General features: G+C 37.2%; 1 pseudogene; it reads right to left on the bottom strand.

Annotated features, from left to right (window-relative positions):
- Positions 1 to 13790: 13790 nt before the first annotated feature.
- On the bottom strand, positions 13791 to 20883 carry LOC109073238 (annotated as a pseudogene).
- Positions 20884 to 22349: the final 1466 nt, after the last annotated feature.

Here is a 22349-nt window from a genome sequence, read left to right as displayed (position 1 = left end):
GACCAATACTTACTGGAACTCCGTTTTGCTATTAATTCAGCTGTCCAGGAAATGATTGGGATGACCCCTGCAGAGCTTCATTTGGGGAGGAAACTGCAAAGTCCCATGGACAAGTTGTTACATGGCAAGAATATAACTCCATACTGTATATCTTACGATACAGTCCACCACCTAACTGAGCTTCAGACCAAAGCCATGGAATGCTGCAAAAAAGCACAAAAGAGACCGCTTCCAAAAGAGACCATGCCAAAGTGTCTGAGAAATTGAGCTCTACTGCATGGTTCGTTCGCCTGCCTGGTGCAACACAATCTAGTATGGTTCGTTCGCCTGCCTCAGGTACTAGTGATGTTGTCCATCATTTTTTAACCTCACACCAAGTCTCTAAACTCTTTCCCCGGCCTGGGATTTGCGGCCGCTACACAGACGGCTTCACGCAGCCACCACACACAAATACACTCTCATTGCACACGCACACAACCATACACAAACACTCGTTTGGATTATTTATTTTTCTTTGTGTTTTTTTTCCCCTTTTGGATGAAAATTGAACATGAAAAACTGAGTTTGGAAAAAGAAACAAACTTTAAGACATTATGAATCAAGGACTCTCGTGATTTTGTTGTTGCTTGTTTCTGAAATCTTGAATTGAACTTAAACAGCAATCTACTTACTGTCTGTTTACATTGCTACTATTGAGATTTGTCATGTGAGGTAGCAAAAAAAATACAAACGCTGTAAAAAATTTAACTTCATGTAATTTTTTGGAAAAAATGTTTTCTTAAAATATATATTTTTTTTTGTTGTTGTTGTTGTGTAACAGTGGCTTGAGCTATTTACGGGGAAACTGAAATTCATTACGTATATATATCTTTTTTTTCTTGACAAGTTTTACTTGTCTGTCACCCAAAAAATTTAAATTAAATTTACATTTATTAAATCAAATTAAAAAAAAAAAAAATTAAATCAAATTTTATTTGTGGCAGCCACCGTTACAAGCTGTTGTAAGGAGTGAAATTATTTCCTTATGAAATTAATTCTTTGTGAAGCCAGACTTTCAGGAACTCTCGCAATGCAAATGCAGATGCACCAAAACAATGGGCTTTGATCTCCTCGTGGAGCCAAACAAACAGATAGGAAGATCTGGAAGAAAGACCATTTGCTCTTTGGTTCCTTCACTCATCCTTCCCCCCAAGGGCACATGGTCCAGGCAACTAAAAGTTGTTACGCTCACATAAAACATTTTCTATATATTTTCAGGATTCATGATTGTAAACTTTTCATGTTTGGTATCATTTTAAAGGTCTTTGTGCGATTGGTAAATTGGTCTCAATTTCACAGTAGTCACTTGTATTATAAGAAAGATTGAAAACTTTTGTAGAATTGTGTTCTGCTGAGAAGGGGGTGTGTCCCACTTTAGGGGCCTGTGAGAATGTTTATCTCCAGCCAGTTGTGACCCTGATGTGACCACGGGTACCTAAAGAACCAAAAGGACTTTTATGTTTTTACAACTGATTTGAAGATTTCTTTGTTGTCTGGTCTGAGTATTTAAGGGAAGTGACAAAACACTACTGGGCGATTCTGTAGACAGAAAGCCCGTAGTGTGGAGTGTATTTCATATGCTCCATACTATGTATCTTCCTGGAGTCAGGTATACTATTATTTATTCAAAAATTTAATGGTGTTAAACACATTGTGCCCATAGAGCACACTGTATAGTTGTTTGTGCTACTACATGTGCACATTAGTTAGTGAAGTTTATTCTCTAAAACACCTAAGTGCTTTGCTATGCATTTTAGACCATGTGTCTAAAATTAGGATAACTGTTACATGTGTGACAATGTTAAATTTGTGTGCCTCCTGCATGGATCACTTGGCCATTCCCAATATGGCTACAGTGTCTTTGTGCAGAAGCAAAGTTGCAACACAACTACAATGTGATTTACAATTACACTATCCTTTCTAAATTGGCTTTTAATTATTTTCATTATGTAATTGGCATGATACAATTTTACCTGACTGATAATAAATTATTATATTTGATTTATCCTAAACTCTCCTGAAATCATTATGACTAGTAAACTGTGAGGAGGCTTTTGTTACCGCAAATCTACGACCAGGATAGGTCAAACTGAAGGCTCGAGAATGATAGGAGCAGTAGGCAGATCATCGGAGACTTTCTGATTTCTGTCTATCACTGCTGTTAGCAAGTTGTATGGGAAAAGACTAAATAAACTACACTTTTGTCGTAAGCAAGCAGTAGGCGGCAGGCGAAACATGTATTAGTCTACCTACATCCTCTGACTAACATCAGACTGGCGAGTTTGTGATCGTAAGATCCACGTGAAGCTAGCATGAGACTTAAAAGAGACATTAGGGTTCCCAGTGAACGGATAATTGAGAGTATAGTGAGTCCGGAATAATCAAATATCAAAATTGATACATAATCAACCTTTGTGATCAGTATTTAAATAGAAACATTGTCTAAATTCAGTGATCACATGAAATTGGAGTCAGATTGAACACGGAGCTAGACTAAAATTCAAACTAAATTCAGAAGCGCAAGTAAAAGACCGGATACGCATTAAATCTTCGACCAGGCCGCTGGATTCTGCTATTTGGGCTGGCGGGTGGATCCTTACACTGTAATACAGTAATAATGTGATAAAGTAAAGTATGAGATACTTTATGATTATGTTTTTATCAAAAGCTGCAAAGTGTGAAAGTTGGAGTCTGGATGCTTGTGGTAGGACTTCACACCAATGCAGACAGACCCTTCTTTCTTTTTTAGCTCATGTGCACCAACCACAACTGTTAGTTTTTCCATTTCTGTGTAAGAAATCTTATTGGTATAATGAACAATACTGTTATTATAGATGCTTTAAATTTTTGATATTATGCTCTTAACTAATCATTATCATTGCAGTTGAGACTAAACTGAAGTCTAGCTTGCAATGTGCAGCACTCATGACAAACTCTTCAGAAAATTATTTATTCTCACCTTGTGGTGTGAATAACTCTTTTGTTTGTCTGCAGCATCTGCTATATGAAACCACAATATACAAGATGCATTTAGCTCTGGCTGTATTTTGTATTTCTCAATGTCAGAATATGGAAATGGCTAAAGTATTGAAACAGTGCTATAGTATTATAGTATAGGCTATAGTATTTTAACATTTACAAATTGGCCCATTCTTGTGCAAGTTTCATTGCAACCCAGATTTTTGTTCTGTGAAGTTCTACAAAATGTAATTAAATGCACAAATATTTTACTCAGTAGGCCTACATTTTTATTTGCGTTACAATTTTTTCATAACTGATGATGGTTTGTGTTGGAAAAGCAGAGAAATCAAGATTCATGTGGTAGAATGTTAAAGTCAGCGGCTGGAACCAAAGATAAGCTGATGACCACAACTGAAACTATTTCATGCTAAGTATAGTACAGATAAATTGACATATTTATGTACTTGATAAAAATATCCTGCAATTGTACTTTTAGTAGCCTATACTAAATTGGTATAAATTAAGTTATATTTAAGTAGTGCTGAAGTCTGAAGTGTTTTTTGCTCTCACTCTCTGACTCCTTAAAGGATGTTGTGTAATTTGCCCCCTGACTAAGCATTAAAAGTATTTAAGGGAAGCATTTAAATAATCCTGTGAGTGCACTTAAAAAATGCAGAATTGAATTGTTAATCGAATCGAATCGCATCTAATTTATTTATGAATCGCATTGGATCGAAACATTCTAAATTTGCAAAAATAGCTCTTGAATCGAATTGAAACCATATGAATCATTGAAACGGTTTTCCTAAAGATTCACAGCCCTACAAAAGACAAATTTTGTTATCAACATGCTGAAAAACACTTCCAAGTTCATCTTTTTGCACTGCCTGCACATTATGCCTGAATTACCATATTAAGAGCACACACTATTTGTCAACTCTGGCATTATGGGAGCAGTCTGCATCACAAGTCAAGTTAAAGGTGAATTATTTTTCTAATGTTAAACTCATTTTCTTAACCCAGTTTATTGTTCGTGGACTACAAAAGATATACCATTCATGGGTTTATCCCGCCCAAAACTGTAAACATGGAGCTTATCAAGTTTTGGGCTATAGCGAGAGTTTGGGGCGTGGCTAATAGTAGACTGATCTAGAGGGTTTTTAGCCAGCTGATGCATTACATGGGAAAATGAGTGCAAACCAATAAGATACCTACAAATCAAGCCTTTTGGGTGGCTTGGACAATCGGTCAGGACTAGTTTATGTGTTTTCTTCTGATGATGAGGTTTTGACTGGGTTGGGTGAAGGACTTCACAAGAGCTGAGTGAGCAGATGAAGGGGCCTCTGCAACACTCCTTTCCAGCAAAGGAGGCAACTCAGGTTCGTTCCTGTCCAATGCTTGTACAGAGGTTGATTCTGCCTCTGCTAGCTGCACTCTGTTGCATCTATATAAAGATCCACCCACATTCACAAGATAAGAGTGTGGTATCACTTTCTGAAGATGGGTGCTGACCCTCCAGAGTGCAGGGATTTCACCTGTGTTCAGCTCTGACAGATCATGAGCTGATCTACCTGTCATAACAGGATTTCACCAACTGCTTTCAGTTGCTAAGCCACTCCACAACCCCAGTCACTAAAAGCAATCTTAGGAATCTTGATAACCCAATTCATTTAACTTAGTTTGTCCTAGTGATGAAGTTCAAATTCGCTCAAATTCACCTAAACAGAGCACCAAACTGAGGGCCATTATCATTATCAATATTGAGCCTGATTGAGACCCACTTAATATTAGTTGAGAGGATCGTGCAGAACCTGTGCAAGCACAGCTCTTACTAGTGTTAGGGCGATATGCTCAATTTTCATATTGTCTTATCATCAGCCTGTGAGATTGCCTGATAAACGATATTATCATGCTTATTTATTTATTTATTTACTTAGTTTCATTGCTGGAAAGTGAACCAACTCCAGCGTAAGGCTAAAAGCAGCCTAATGTTTTTAATATGACTGAATTTGTATTTAACATGATAACAAATTAAAACAAACATCGTAAATTACTAATTATAATGCTTAAATTTCCTCAGTTATTTAAAAAGCAGCTAACAGTTACAGAAAATGAGCAAAGAACATTACATTGCCAAAGAACATCATCACAAGCTCAGTCTAGTGTGAGTTTATTCACTTTAAAAACACTCCCATTAAACTCGGTAAGTCTACACCTTATGATTTATGATGAGAGAAATCGCAAATCAGAATCGTGTGTGATTGGTTATAACGTGCAACACTGTAAAACCGCTGAGAAGTAATTTTAATGTGAAGTAGCAATAGTATTATTTTGATGGTATTAATAGCTTGTTTTAATTTATTATTATTATTTGGCTATTATTAATGGTTTCAGCCACAGGCGATATCTCTGACTATCGTCTATACATGATACTATCGTCTATTGGCACAACCCTAGCACTTACAGGACGTTGGTTATGTATCAATGGTATGTTTCTTTGTTTGTTGTTGTCTCATACTTTTAGATGCGCTGTTATTTGTAAATGCTACTGCTTATGTCAGCTTTTAATATACAGTTTTATGCTGATTAAAGCTTTAATACAGCATGGTAACCTATAGCAGCTATATGAAAAATATCTGTCTATCTATACACTCAAAATGTATAATTGGAACACAGTTCATTGATGGCGCTGTGAAGAGCTGAATGAGAGAATGAGAGAGAGAGAGAGAGAGAGAGAGAGAGAGAGAGAGAGAGAGATGCAGAGCAGGGGGACGCGAGGAACAGGATTAAGAACCACTGCTTTAGAACATTACTTTTGAAACTGGGAATCCATTAGAAGACAGAATCACGATTCATATATCAGTAGATTTTTTTCTTGCACCCCTAGTTTTGACTGCGTGGCAACAACTCTTCCTCTTCTCTTAAGCAGCCCAACATGGCCACGCCCCCTTTGTTGCATGTTCCTGAGGGTGGGGGAAGTAACTTCTTGTAGTCCCTACAAGCTGTTTTTTAGGCATTAAACTGCCATAATTTTAAAGGTGACATATCATGATAAGTGCTATAATCAGGTCTCTAGTGCATCTACCAACCAGGGAAACATGAAAAAGATTAACCCAGTAGCTTTGTTTTGGTAAGCCTTTTTCTGCGTCTGAAAAAACGAGAACGTCTGATTACGTTTCCTCTGTAACAAGATGCAAGACCCTCTTCCTGATACGCAGCATGAAACTTCACAGACATACTCTGGGAACACCCAATACCAATATTACATATTGTAAAAAGGGGCATAATAGGTGCCCTATAAATCTGTCACAGGGGTGGTAAGATATATTCATGGATGTTAAAAATATTTATCAAAAGCTTCTTTCTTTTCACATCCTTATTTACAGCATTGTCATAATAGGCTGTATATTAACTTATTGGGAGAAAACCGGTAGTTGAAATCAGACATTGAGCAACCCTGTATAGCCAAAATGGCATGATCCTCGTTTAGTAACACATCTGGGGATATTCAACTGTGAGATTGGTAGTCGAAACAGGCTCATCCTACCAAAGCATTGAATCCTCGACTATTCGGGGTGACCCAAAATGTCACTGACATGACTGCCCCTTTACCAACTGTAGCTGTTTTCACATTCAGTGACCCAGTTAAAAAAATGCCTATTAATGTCTTTGCATTATGTTACAAAATATCAAACCAAGTGTCTGTCATGCTTTCTTGCCTATTTTGGTTATTTATTTATTTATTTATTTGAGCACAAAAACACTTTATTACACAAAATAATTTAAAAGAAGCTTGCTAAATTTTTAGTTACAATAATATAGATATTCTGTCCAAAAGAAAGACTAATATGTTCGGACACTTTCTTGTGTAGAAATGTTAGGCCTAGTGTCATTGCAAATCCTACTTGGTGTGATATTCTGCATATAATACAATGACATTCATTCAGTTTTAAACACTTCAGTCTCAGAAAGTGTCCAAACACATTTTACACATTGTATGAACACTGTAGAAAGAAGAGCATTGATACGTTTAGACATTTCACTTCAGTTTCCGGGTGATGGTATTCAGGTTTATCATTATCAAGAATTTGGCTTCTATACTATTGTGGCAGATATAAGTTACTTGAATCCTTATTAGTAGACTACTATTATTTTATAGTTCTGCAATAATAAGCACCACTTACAACTGACGTGTGACACATAGTTTGTTTATTGAACATTTAAACATACTTCATTCTGTTTTATTGTAAAAATCACTCAACATTTGCAATAACGGAGCAGATCCATGGAATATATGGTGAAATCTTTATATAAACTTCAGGTCGTTCACGACTATTGCAGATTTTTGGGTCACCAAAGGAAGTGACACCGACTGCAGTGTCTTTACAAACCAAAGGACCTCCTCCATCCTCCTGTGAACAAAAACAGATCAACACATGACTGAAATGATACAGTACTTCTCATTAATGATGGTCTCAATTCAATAATGTTTTTACATACACTACAGCTTCCTCCATCGCCGTAGACACACATCATCTGTGAGGCTGAGAAGTTGTCTTTCCATTTATTTTTGCATTCAGTGTTATTCATGATCTTCACTTCTGCTTCCATGAGACGAAAACTCTTTTTCCCTTTAAAATTCAGTCTTCCCCAGCCGGCAACACTGCAAACAGAACCATCTTCAATGTCTCTCTCTTTTTTTGGTATGGAAATCTTCATGACATTCTTGTTTTGTTCAACTTCTTTCTCTAGCTGTAATAAAAAAAACATTATCATTATTAAAATACATTGTGACTAATCGTTTAATAAGAGTCATTTGAACTACTGTTATCCTCAAAAGCATAATGTCGTTCTGCAGAGTGTGCATGTTGAAGTGTGGATGTATGTGGTAGGACTTCACACCAATCCGGACAGGCCCTTCATTCTGTCTTAGGTCATGTGCGCCAACCACAGCTGTTAGTTTCTTATTTCTGCATAAGAAAGTCATATTAGTATAATGAACAATACCATCACTGTACAAGTCTTTTAATTATGATATTATGATTTTAAATCAAGTGCATATCAGACTAAACTGAAGTCTTACTTCCAGCAATGTGCAGCGGTCATAACAAATCTATCAGAAATGAGGAATCCACCACAGATATGTCGCCAGTTCTTCTGAAGAGAAACCATGAAAGGTCTGGAGTGGGGTATTGCTTCTGTGCCGTTCACTATACCCACATTCACATGAGCTGAAAGAAAGAGAAGGCTGTTAGTCAGCTTATTCAGCAGATACCAATTAATATAATATGCTGTTATATAGTCAGTCTCACCAGTGAAGGTCAGGTGTTGGCAGCAGAGAGGCCAGCAGGAGCAGAGAGATGATGGTCATCATGAAGACAATCAGTAGGCTCTTACTGACAAACACTATATAAATGTGAGAATGGGTGGAGACATTGAGCTGCCTGTAAGCCTTTTTTTCTCAGCTTGTTGTGTCCGTAACGCTGATAGTAAGAATATATTATTTGTGTTAGTTGTCATCTGCTTCAACTTTTATATGAAACCACAAAATAAAAGAGATGCATGTAGCTTTTGCTGTCATATGAAAATGGCTTTTTTTTATTGATGTTTAATTTGGAAATTAATTTAATTGAAAATTGTTTTTTTGTGTGTGTGTGTGTGTGTGATCAAACTTATGCTGTTGATTAAGCTCAACTTGAACCCAAACCTGCAATATTCCTTTAATTATAATTCATATAGATGAAAAACCTCTAATGGTGAATTGAGGGAATTTCAGTGGTGACAAACTTGTTCCAAATAACATTGTTATTCTGCTTTGATAGATAATGAAATAATTTGGCATGAAATTTAATAAACAATTTATCTTGCACTTCAGATATGTAGGAAAGACCTCAGAGTTGAGAAAAAAAAAATCCCAAATTCTGCAGAAAATCTGTGATCATGAATTTCAAGTGAGGGCAAAAGATATCCACACAAAAATTCACCAAAAAAGAAAGCATTTTTGGTTTGAAAGTGACTTCTGTGTAAGTTGTGCTTCAGACATTGCTATCTTGTTGGTAAACTATAGGTCAAGAATAGGCTATGTCGTAATTTAGCTCCAATCAAAAATAAAAAAAATAAAAACCTTCACTTCCGTGTAGCCTCCTGAAGACATTGATTAGTTTGTTCAAGTCTATTTCACTAGGGTTGGAGCTAAACTCTGCAGAACAGCGGCACTTCAGGAAAGGCAATGCCCATGCCTGCTATAGGTCATTTACACTGACATGACCGACCCTTAACCAACAGTAGCTCTCTGTGTTTTCACATTCAGTGAACTTTAACTTATTTTTTAAATGTGAGTTGTGAATCATGTATTTACTTGAATATTGATACTCATGGACTACAGATGACCTTTTACCTACTATTGTCACCTCTGTGTCCGGATCTCTATTTGCAGATTTAAAAAAAAAAAAAAAAAAAAAAAAAAAAACACATCCATAGAGTTTTACTAACAGTAAGATGTAAACAGTTTTTTTTTTTTTTTAACCAATTAATAATTTCAACCATTTATGCTGATAATTCTTCTGCAGCTTGCTTTTTACATTTAGCATGCGAGTATATAACTAAATATATACATGCAAGTATATAACTATATATATATATATATAACTGTCATCATACATCTGTCATTAAAAATGGAGTGTTATTTCACTAAGTCCAAAAAGGCGGCCTTGTTGTTAGAAGCTATTTACACTTACTCCACCCATCAATGTATGGTTACTACAAAAGACGATTGTTAATTAATAAGTTCAGTGGTGTATAGTAAAGCGTGTGCCGAATTTTATATATATATATATATATATATTTATATATATATATATATATATATATGAAATGTGTGAGTGTGTGTATATATATATATATATATATATATATATATATATATATATATATATATATATATATATATACGGTATATGTCCCTGTTATATATGTGTGTGTGTATGTATGTATATGCGTGTGTGTATATGTATATATATACCAAATGAAGGATACATTGTGTATAGATTGTGAAGTTTTATGTCTTCTGGAGTTTTAGTGAACATCAGCCTGTCTACTCATCTGAAGTCCTTACCTGGATTCCCCTACCTGCCCTTTTGCCTTCGGCAGTTCATCTGTCCTCATATCCTTATACCTACAAGGGAAAAGGAAACCAATTATCATGAGAAGTCATTTAAACTCTTTATGAAATCTGAACACTTACCTGTGTTGCTGTTTGAAGTTCCCCAATGGATCTTTCTGTTTGACTCTCCTGCTAAAGCAAAGACTGTCTAAGCTGCTTTCCTTTAAGTTATGTGATGATGAATGTCCACTCTGAACGTACCCACCTCAGTTTGCTTCTGCTGTATGAATAAACATATCCCAGTTTACTTACCTGTGCTTCTCCCGGTGTGTTTTGTGAGTGTGTGTGTGTGTGTGTGTGTGTGTATATATATGTGTATATATATATATATATTATCAGGACTGGGTAAGTTAACGCATAATTGATTAACGGCAACAGTTATTTTATTGTGGGTTAATGCAGTGTTTTTATTTTAATTATTATTATTATTTTTTACTATTATTATGAAAGTCCTGTGCTCACTTGCTCTGAATACACATACAGACAAATCATGGGTCACAGGAGGGGATGCTCTCGATTAAATTTATTTAGGCTGAGCATCTTCATTCACAAACCACTGTCCACTGTTATTTTTAACTGAAAAGAATGCAACAGGCTCGTAATCATGATTGTATGATAAATCATGACGGACCCCCTAATACAGTAAAACTGCAGATTTTAGAGTGGCCTTTTATTGTTGCAAGCCTAAGACATCTGTCACAGTTATGGACTTCTGTTATCGCTTAGTTTCCTTATTTGTCCATGTTCCTGTTCTTGTTTAGTTAATTAATTAGCCCCACACCTGTTTCTGTTTCCCTCTGATTACGTTCTGTATTTATAGTCTGTGTTCTCCCGTATTCCTTGGTCCGCTATTGAGTTTGCTGAGTTTGTTATAACCTGTATCATGAATGAGGATGATTTGGATTTGTGTTTGGTTGTGCCCTTTCTCTCCTGTGGATAATTAAAAGAACTATTTTGATATCTCCTTCGTCGTGCGCTTTGATTTACACACCAACACGTGTGACAACATCATGCTGTCTAATCAACATCATGATATGCTACACATGTGAGGTGGATGAATTATCTTGGCAAAGGAGAAGTGCTCACTAACACAGATTTAGACAGATTTGTGAACAATATTTGAGAGAAATATGCCTTTGTGCACATAAAAAAATCTTTAAGTTCAGCTCATGAAAAATAGTCTATGACTATTATGACTATAGTCTGTGACTTAATAGTCTATGAATGACTGGACAATTTATTCATATCTAAAATGAGGTGATATGAATGTCCAAAAAAGTCCTAAACGGCCTAGTAGAAGTAATAACTTATGATTTGCAGGAAAATCCCTAATGTGGAAAAAGGCATCCCGCTATCGCTGTAGCAAAAAAGGTGATTTCCAGGTGTAGAGCCCTGAACAAATGTTTGGATTTCTGAATTTAGTGTTGTGTTTAAAAGAAAGACAAAAGAGAATTTCACCATTAGTATTTTTTATGATATTACATTTTATGAGATCGCTGATTTTTGCTTACATGTGCAAGTAAAATGTTGATGGACTTCGGTTTATATATGTTCATTTAAAACATTTCTAAAACAGTTTTTCATGTGTATGTGTGAAAGAAAAGTCATACAAGGACTATATTTTCTGAGAATGTCACTTCATCCTATGTGAACTGTGGATTTTGACCCGTCAAGTTCAAGGGGCGAAAGAGTTAAGCCTCGTTCACACCGCCAGTGATAGAACGACATAATCCCATTCATTTTCAGTAGAGAGCTGGCGACACGAGCGACAGTGACCATTGGTGAAGGATTGTGGGGTGTCAAACAATGCGATTTTTGTCAAGCAACAAAAATTCAGAATTCTTCAATTTTGTGCAAATAAGCACAAATTTTGTGAGCGACAACCAATGGGAGTGAAGTCAGTATAGAGCATGTGCTACATCTGCTGTAGTGGAGTGTTACGTTGTAACTAGGCAACCAGTAGTGGGAATGCCCAGTAGTGACCTCAATTGCCAGCCACATGCGACAAGCAGCGAAAAAGTCACTGGCTGTGTGAACGGAGCTTTACCAAAGACTATAGAATACCCGACATGTATAGTTTTAAATAGGGAAAAATGCAACGCTCAATATGGCCTCTCAAACGCAGGAAGCCCCGCCTTCTGAATGAAAGAGCCAATCGCTAATCAGTAAAGTCTGCACGTCACTGGTTGCTATAGAAACTGTCATCGCGCTGAGACGTGTTCTTAGGACTGCGCATGTGCACTCACTGATACAGCCTGAAAAATAAGCTTTTTATAACGCGATTTGAGCAAAAGTAACATTTATGACACAGTTGTCAGATTTCTTTGGTGATTTTAAATATGAAATTTAATCCTAAGCTTAATAAACAGTTTTGGAGAATTTGATGTTCTCCATTCAAAGAGATAGGCGGCGCTGCACTTGGATGCCCGAGAGGCGTTTCAAAGATGGCCGCCGAGTGACATGACTTGTCTTTAAAATACTTTGGCTTTACTTTCACCGCGGAAAAAAAGTTCACAGCTGTGATGTTCACGGATGTTTTGAGTGGTAGGCTCGGTGGAGAAAGTTTCTGTGAGTTAAGTGTAAACGTATCACGCGTCAGTTTGCGGCTCGCCACAGGAGAGAGCACTGCGAGAGAGTTCGCAGGAGGCCGCACGCACCCCAGCCTCGCGTGAGTCTGCTGCGGAAGAAATCCCACATGAGGATATTCCACGTGAGAAAGTCTGTTTTATTGTTTGTAATGTCTTTTGTTGTCGCTGTTGTTTTTATTAGATTAAGAAATCATCCGGAAGAATATTCCCATGTTGATTTTATTCAAGTTCAGTGTTACAGTTAATTCATATTATTTGTTTGAAATTCGGAAGAAGATACCAGTGTTAATTTTATTAACTTGGTGTAAAGTATCACGGTGGTGTGTGTAGTTTTGAGTTCATGTCACATGCGTGATAATTGTTTTTTTTTCGAGACAGAGATCGTAGAGAAAATGTTGGGAGATGGAAGAGGATCTTCATGGATTCATCTGACCTGTTTGAGGAGGGAGGAGTAAATCCACATTTATTTATCATCGTTAACTTTGTACATTTTCCTCTGGAAATTCTAAAAGTTTTGTATTCTCAAGTTTAAAAGTAACACAGTTTTGTACTTAAATTTTCAAGTAAGAAATGTCAGTCTGGCACAAACAAGTGAACATCTGAGACCTGGAGTATATACTGTAAATACTGTAATGAAAGAGAAATTTGCCTTTACTGGTTGAAAAATATCCCCTTGACAGATTTTTATTGTGTGAGCCGCAAGATATTTACCTGGCAGGAGGGCTACACGGCCAATAAATAAAGTATATGAATAATGCACTGCTAATTCTTAGCCAATTAAGAAATTGCAGAAGTTTGATTGTTATTTGATTGTTACCGGTTTTTATTTTATTCTATTTTTTTTTTTTTTTTTTTACCAGACTGAACAATTTTTTACCCACAGTTTTTAGAATTTTCCCCCCTCATTCAAGTAAATATGAGCCATACATGCATGACTAAAAATTAAAAAGCATCACCAAGATGGCAACCAAGTGAACTAATGTGGAATGACTTTGGACATTTTTTATATATTTTTGTGACAATGAGGACACTTCAACTGATTGACTGCCATTTGACACTTTTATTGAAAGATTTACAGAATAATTCAAGAAAAACATCTTCCTTTTAATTTTTTTTTTTATTATTCACTTAATATTTCTTATGAATTGGTGGATCCATGGAAGATATGCTGAAATCTTAGTATACACATTAGGACGCTCAGGTGCATTGCAGCGTATTACGGACACAAAAGATGTCACACCAACTGCAGTGTTTCCACAAACCAAAGGACCTCCTGAATCTCCCTGTTAAGAAACAAAGATCAGCACATCACTAATGAAACCAGTTCATACATTAACATAAATACTGTAAATTTTTTTTGTACATACTAAGCAGGATCCTCCATGACCATATGCACAGATCATCTGCGAGGCTTGGAAGTACTTGGATCCCCATTTACGTTGACACTCTTCGTGGTTTATTGTAGTCGTGTTTGCCTCCATTAGACGATTGCTCGTTGGGCCTTTCGTCTGCAGTCTTCCCCAACCCGCAACACTACAGAGAGTATCTCCACTAACATCTCCTTCTTCGGTAATGATATCCAGTTAACATAGTCGTTTAGTTTGACCTTTTCCTGTAGCTGTAATTCAAAAACACTACCATTATTAAGAGATTTAATCATATTTTATGAGACTGAACTGAGGTTGATTATTCTGCTGTTTTAAAAGTTAGTACAGAAGCCTTGAAAGCCAATGTGTATGTTTTATTAATATTTACAATTGCCTCTTGAACGGATACCTGATTAGAAATTCAAACATAGTTATGTCAGGTTTCTGCCACTATTTCCTGATCAGATATTATTCTGAACAACTAAATGTTTTACAGGTTGTTACCCTCAAAAGCATGATGTCATTCCATTGTGAACAGAATGTATAGTGTGGATGTGAGATGTAGGACTTCACTTCGACATGGTATGAAACCTCACTCTTCCATAAGTCATGAGCACCAACCTCAACCGTCAGAATCTCTGGATATCTGTTAAAAGAGAAATGTGCATTTATGTAATCCAAAACATTGTCTTGTTGTACTGCAGTCATTTTGTCAGTTTTAACCACTGATCTATAATATAGAACTGGATTGCTCATGATGTCATGAATGTGAAGCCGCTGCGCCGCCATATTGGTAATCCCTAATGTGCGTAAATGTTCTATTGAATTAATAGGAAACTGTATGATTTTAATGAGAAAACATAACCTAACAAGCCAGCGTTTATAAATCTGAAGTATTTCTGTACATTATTACAATGCAAACACCCTAGGCATGTAAACGGTTATTTTTTTAAATGTCAGGAATTTCCCCTTCTTATTAAAAACCTACGTTCATTACAGTAGCGAACATCATGAACATGATACACATCAGACGGACATGACCTCAACATATTAAACAACGACAAAGTGCTCATTCTGAAATCTGGATTTATTCAGAGAAATAACTGACTATATGCAGTACGGATTTAAAGACATAAAGCTTTATTTCCAAGATAGTAAGTTAAGCTTTTCATTTCATTATAGAGCAACATTAACATAATTGTATTATTCATTGTAATATATTCAAATCCATTTTGAGTTTAATTCCTGATATAATATGTCCATTTTGAGTTTAATTCCTGAATAATTATGTTCATAAAGAAATAGTCTATATTTTGTGTTGGATCGTTACCTGTGTCATCAGTGTGCAGCAGACAAACCCTCCTAAACGGTTTAAATATATCGCTTATACTGCCCCAAAAGACCGTAAACACTGCAGATAACATCTGAAGTAAACATTAATTTACATACACATAACATAAATCGGGTGATTTTAGGACAGCGGTTTGAATGTGACTCAATGGTGCTCTCTGCCGGTAGGGATAAGTAAGATGGCTGATCGAACACTTCCGGTGGCTTCACTGCCTGTTGGCAGTTTAGAACGCGATGAGCGATCCAGTCATATATAGATCAGTGGTTTTAACTCAACATTGCAGTTTAGACTGAACAAAACTCTTACCCTTTCCAGCAATGTGCAGCAGTCATGACAAACTCATCAGAGATGAGGAATCCACCACAGATATGTTTCTTGTCCTTCTGAAGAGAAACCATGTAAGGTCTGGAGTGGGGTTTTGCTTCTTTGCCATTCACTATATCCACATTCACACGAGCTGAGAGAGAGATAGTGCTGTTAGTCAGCTTATTTGGTACATACCAACTAAACATCATAATAAATGCTTTTATATAATCAGTCTCACCAGTGAAGGTCAGGTGTGGCAGCAGAGAGGCCAGCAGGAGCAGAGAGATGATGATCATGATGAAGACAATGTGCTCTTGCTGGCAAAACACTATATAAATGTGAGAATGGGTGGAGACACTGAGCTGCCCGTAAACCTTTTTTTTTTCTCAGCTTGTGGTGTCAGTAACACTGATAGTAAGATGTTCTTTGTGTTACTTGTCATCTGCATGTAGCTCTGTATGTCAGAATATGCATATATATATATACACACACACACACACACACACAGTGGGTATGGAAAGTATTCAAACCCCCTTACATTTTTCACTCTGTGTTATATTGCAGCCATTTGTTAAAATCATTTAAGTTCATTTTTTTCCTCATTAATGTACACACAGCAGCCCAGATTGACAGAAAAACACAGAATTGTTGACATTTTTGCACATGTATAAAAAAAAAAAAAACTGAAATATCACATGGTCCTAGGTATTAAGACCCTTTGCTCAGTATTTAGTAGAAGCACCCTTTTGATCTAATACAGCCATGAGTCTTTTTGGGAAAGTTTTTCACACCTGGATTTGGGGATCCTCTGCCATTCCTCCTTTTAGATCCTCTCCAGTTCTGTCAGGTTGGATGGTAAACGTTGGTGGACAGTCATTTTCAGGTCTCTCCAGAGATGCTCAATTGGGTTTAAGTCAGGGCTCTGGCTGGGCCATTCAAGAACAGTCACGGAGTTGTTGTGAAGCCACTCCTTCGTTAATTTAGCTGTGTGCTTAGGGTCATTGTCTTGTTGGAAGGTGAATCTTTGGCCCAGTCTGAGGTCCTGAGCACTCTGGAGAAGGTTTTCATCCAGGATATCCCTGTACTTGGCCGCATTCATCTTTCCCTTGATTGCAACCAGTCTCCACACATACCGCTTAGAATTAAGTCCAAAAAGTTCTATCTTGGTCTCATCAGACCAGAGAATCTTATTTCTCACCATCTTGGAGTCCTTCAGGTGTTTTTTTAGCAAACTCCATGCGGGCTTTCATGTGTTTTGCACTGAGGAGAGGCTTCCGTCGGGCCACTCTGCTATAAAGCCCTGACTGGTGGAGGGCTGCAGTGATGGTTGACTTTCTACAACTTTCTCCCATCTCCCGACTGCATCTCAGGAGCTCAGCCACAGTGATCTTTGGGTTCTTCTTTACCTCTCTTACCAAGGCTCTTCTCCCCCGATAGCTCAGTTTGGCCAGACGGCCAGCTGTAGGAAGGGTTCTGGTCGTCCCAAACTTCTTCCATTTAAGGATTATGGAGGCCACTGTGCTCTTAGGAACCTTAAGTGCAGCAGAATTTTTTTGTAACCTTGGCCAGATCTGTGCCTTGCCACAATTCTGTCTCTGAGCGCTTCAGGCAGTTCCTTTGACCTCATGATTCTCATTTGCTCTGACATGCACTGTGAGCTGTAAGGTCTTATATAGACAGGTATGTTGCTTTCCTAATCAAGTCCAATCAGTATAATCAAACACAGCTGGACTCAAATGAAGGTGTAGAACCATCTCAAGGATGATCAGAAGAAATGGACAGCACCTGAGTTATATTAGTGTCACTGCAAAGGGTCTGAATACTCAGGACCATGTGAATGTCAACAATTCTTTGTTTTTCTGTCAATATGGGGTGCTGTGTGTACATTAATGAGGAAAAAAAAATGAACTTAAATGATTTTAGCAAATGGCTGCAATATAATAATGAGTGAAAAATTTAAGGGGTCTGAATACTTTCCGTACCCACAGGATAGATAGATAGATAGATAGATAGATAGATAGATAGATAGATAAAATTGTCTTCCTTTTTTTGTCTTGTGGCTATATTGAAACAGTGAGTATTTTAACATCAACAGATAGGACCCTATTTATCTTGGCAAGTGGAAATAATTTTATTGTGATCAACATTATACTGTTGACTGAGCTCAACTTTATCCTGAACCCAAAATATTCTTTTAAGTGTAGATCATGTGTCGATGTGGTTTTTGTGGAGTAGAAGTAGAAGAAGTAGAAATGTTTTATTGAATACACCATTATTTATGTTTTGCTTAGTAGGCCTAAGTTTTATCAACTGATCTCTTAATCAGTGATGGTTTGTGTTGCAAAAGCAGAGCAGTTTCATAATATTCATAACATGGATGTGGTAAATATTACTATCAAATTATTGGAACCGCAGATGAGATAATGACCACAACTGTCCTTTAAACAAATTCATGAAAATTTTAAGAAATTAATAAGACCGAAAAGTTTGTCAAAATGTTCCTAAGTGCTATTATTAAGAAGTTGTGAAATATTTTAAATTATGATAGGCTAATAAGCATGCACCCACATACACATACTATTTTAATTCCTACTGGCTTGACAGGAACACTCTGCATCACATTTTAATGTGGCAAGTCAAGTTAAAGGTCAAGCAAAAAAAAAAAAAATTATAATAAAGATTGAACTGCATTCATCAGGATAATTAGACTGAAGTGACAATCATCGATTTGTGTGCAGCTTTTAGCACAGCTGGTGACACAACACTCGTTATCTCAGTGAACCAAGATTATGCCAGTAACTGGATCGTTCCCTTTCAAATGTAATCTCACGTTGTGTATGGGGAATACATCCAATCACACCGTGCTATGAGCAGATGCAGAACGACCTGCCCTGGGAGCCCAATTTTGGAGCACTTAGTAAAGGGCCCTCAAGAATGTGAGCTAACAAGTCCCAAGCATAGTGAGGGCCATCAACATAACCATTTCCACCTACAGGGGGAAGTGGACAATTAAACATACAAAAACCTGTGCCTGCAAGGCCAGGACATCCAAATTATAAAATCTAGTCAATGTGGATGGCGACAGCCGCACAGATCACACCAATAGAAATCCGACTGGATCACACCCAGGAGGAGGTCATTCCTCTGATGGAGTGGGCCTTCACACCTGTAGGGCACTGTAAGTCTGCTGAGGCATAAGCCAAAGCTATGGCATTCACTATCCAGCAAAAAAGCCTCTGCTTTGTAACTGGCAGCCCTTTAAGGTGCCCTCCAAAGCCAACAAAAAGCTCCTCCAACTGTCTGAACAGGCTAGATTGCTCCAAATACACTCTCAAACCCCTTACAGGGCAGAGAACATTAGGACCCTGCCTGCTGTCCATGACAGTAAGTGTTAACAGCTTGATAACCTTGGCTTTAAACAGTGTTGAGAGCACCTTAGGGACATAGTCATGCCTAGGCTTGAGGACGACCTTACAGTCATTAGGCCCAAACTCAAGACAGGAAGCACTGACTGACAGTGCCTGCAAGTCCCCCATTCGCTGAGCTGACACTAACACCAGTAATAGGGCAGTTTTAAGTGGTAACGGCTGTAGCTCGGCCGAATGGAGTAGCTCGAAGGGAGGGCCCTCAGGACTACAAACAAGTGGATTCAATCTCTGGGTGCCCTTCAAGAACTTATTGATTAGATTGTGTCTGCTGATTAAAGGGCCAATGTCGAGGTAATGATTCTTTACCTTAAATGAAACTTTGAGTGTGGAAGGGGCACATCTGTTATCCAACAACCATAAGAAGGTTGGCACGTGGGACACAAGAAGAGATCCAGGCTTCGTGCGGAACACCAGTCACAAAAGTCTGACCATTTAAGGGCATAGAAGCACCTTGTAGGTGGTGCTTGAGCCTCTAAAACGGTATCACTTACTCTCGCAGAGAGCCGCATATGCTCCCATGAAGCACAAATGATGATACTTTAATACAAACTATAACAATTGTATTCACAAATATGTCTCTATTTGAACAAAAATGCTGCACATTAATGTAATTCTTAACTCAGCAGACACAGGTTGAAAAGCATTTGATTCAGTTTAGTGAGCATGTACACCTTCATGAAATGTACTGGGCCTTGTTCGTTGGTAGTTGTGTGTGGGGGTACATCAAATGCCGTAAACTGCGACTCAAAATCCAAATGAACCGAACAAGATCGACTTGAACTAGACATCAATAAATGCATGTCACCTGATCCACTTATGCACGGATTCCTTTTTGCATGAACAATTTATGATATATTAATGCAGAACAGATCATTTTTATTCGCAAACATTTCTGTATTTGTAAAAATCGCTGCACAAACATTTAATCCTGAATTCCACAGATTCGTTTGTGGTTAGTAAGATACATATATAAAATGCACACAGTTCATGGATAATTATGCATGCATCTATTAATCATTTTGAGTCTAATATCATCCCATACAGGCAAAGAACACAGATGGTGAATTGGTGCAGGCACAGGATGCAGACAGTGCAGCTACAGAGAGGCACAGGGAAACTGAGGAAGAGTATGTCTTCCTGACATTAGAGCAAGTGAGTGTTGAGGAAATGAGGGGTGAAAGTGAGAAGAAAGAGAGACCCTGATAACTCGAAGAAATATGTATGAAAAAGGCTGTGTAACACAGGGCAAAGCTATGTGAATTCACAAAAACTTTCATATTCCAGCTTTAAAGGTCAGGGGAAAAGACTGTGCTTCCTGTCTTTACAAATGCAATCACAGTTTCCCTCAGTTAGTGAGGTACATGATTTTTGGTTAGTTCTGGGCAATGGGAGATGTGGCAAGACAAAAGGAATTTATTATCAACCACACAGTGACTAAACTGAAAAAGAAACAGACAACACATGCTGAGTCAAAAGCAGAACACCACTGAGTACCACCTAACTACACAGGGAAATCAAATTCGAGTATGCAAAGATTTCTTTTTGAAAACATTTGATATCACAGAGTAAATTGCAAGGTCTGCAGACATTGGTCAGTCAAATAATCTAGAAATGTCTTACCACGTATAACCATGTGTCCCTCCAGACATGTTTGAGATCTTGCAAATACATTGGTGGTAAAGTAAAGTAACTGTGAAGAGTGGGGCGGGGCATTAAAGAACTTGCAAATCTAATGCAGTACATGAGGATGAGATGCACTGTAGTATGAAAAGCAGCTGGTTCTGGAGGAGCCGTTTTTTCAGGGACACATTATTCCATTTTTGTTTGTCAAATCGTGAAACTTGTTCGGTTCATATAAAAATTTACACATTAAAGAAATTTCCAGGAACAGACTCATGTGAATGCGAGAGGATGTTTCTTTTTGCTCAATATGTTAGAAGTCCAATTTAGCAAGCTGGGGATGGTGACCTCTAGTGGTGAAATGTAGGGCATTGCAGAGATGACAAACCTGTTGCAAACAATATTTAGTTATTTTGCTTTTATAGATAATGATATTATGTGGCATTAAATGGAATAAATTATCTTGCATTTAACATGTAATTTCTAAAACACCATAAAACTCTTCCAACTTTCAAATTCAATAGGAATCTAACATTAGGTGATCGTGGATAAGGTTGGTGAGACCACAGTAAGTACTATGAAGCTTGTATATAGAAACTATGCATGTTACACCAGCAGGATCTAAATAATTAGAGCTAGCATTCAGCCTACCTCTGATTATTCTTTAGATTCTTCTTTGGGATCTGTATTTTTCTCTGACTTTGAGCCAATTTCACTTTCTTATTTAGTAAATATAGTCCAGCATTTAAAACCTACAAATTGTGCATCAGATGTCATTCCCTCTTGTCTTCTTCTTTAAGTTTTAGATGTTGTAGGCCCAAACGTTGTTAGTATTACTAATAGTAGCCTAGTAAATGGTATAGTTCCATCTTGCCTAAACATGCTATAATATAACCTCTTTTGAAAAAGCCTAGACTGGATCCTTTAGTTTTAAATAACTATCACCCCATTTCTAAGCTCCCTTTTTTAATGAAAAATATTAGAGAAGACTGTTTATCATCAGCTCATCTCATTCTTCCTGCCTTCTTGATAATGTTCGGGGTTCAGAGACACTCTCTCTGTTTAAATCTAGATTAAAAACACTTCTCTTCTGCCAAGCATTCAAATAATGCATCTCATAATTTTGGACTGCAGTTATATCTGATCAAATGCACATTATTATTCTTTAGCTTTGGTTAAACTAATTATTTTTACTTGTTTGGAACAGCAGCTACGCTAATTATGTCTCTATTTGTTTCTGGATCCAGAACACCTGAGAAGAGATGATGCCAACCCCTCAGAGGCCTTCAGATGATGCTAACCCAGAGACAACATACAGAACTGCCACATTTTGCTATAAGTTTGATTGCAAAATTGCTGTTAATAGTGTTAATCATCTGTTTGTTTACGTCTTTTATTGATTTTTCTGAACATTTCTGCCGTATGCACATAAACTGACAGTCATCACTGATAAGCTACTACTAAATATTGTAGAAACTTAATTTTCTGTAAAGTTGCTTTACAATGATTTGTATCGTAAAAAACGCT

The sequence above is a fragment of the Cyprinus carpio genome, chromosome B22 (genome assembly GCF_018340385.1).
Source record: "Cyprinus carpio isolate SPL01 chromosome B22, ASM1834038v1, whole genome shotgun sequence".
NCBI lineage: Eukaryota > Metazoa > Chordata > Actinopteri > Cypriniformes > Cyprinidae > Cyprinus > Cyprinus carpio.
The sequence above is the reverse complement of the archived record's forward strand: the minus strand, read 5'-3'. Positions and strand labels throughout refer to the sequence as shown.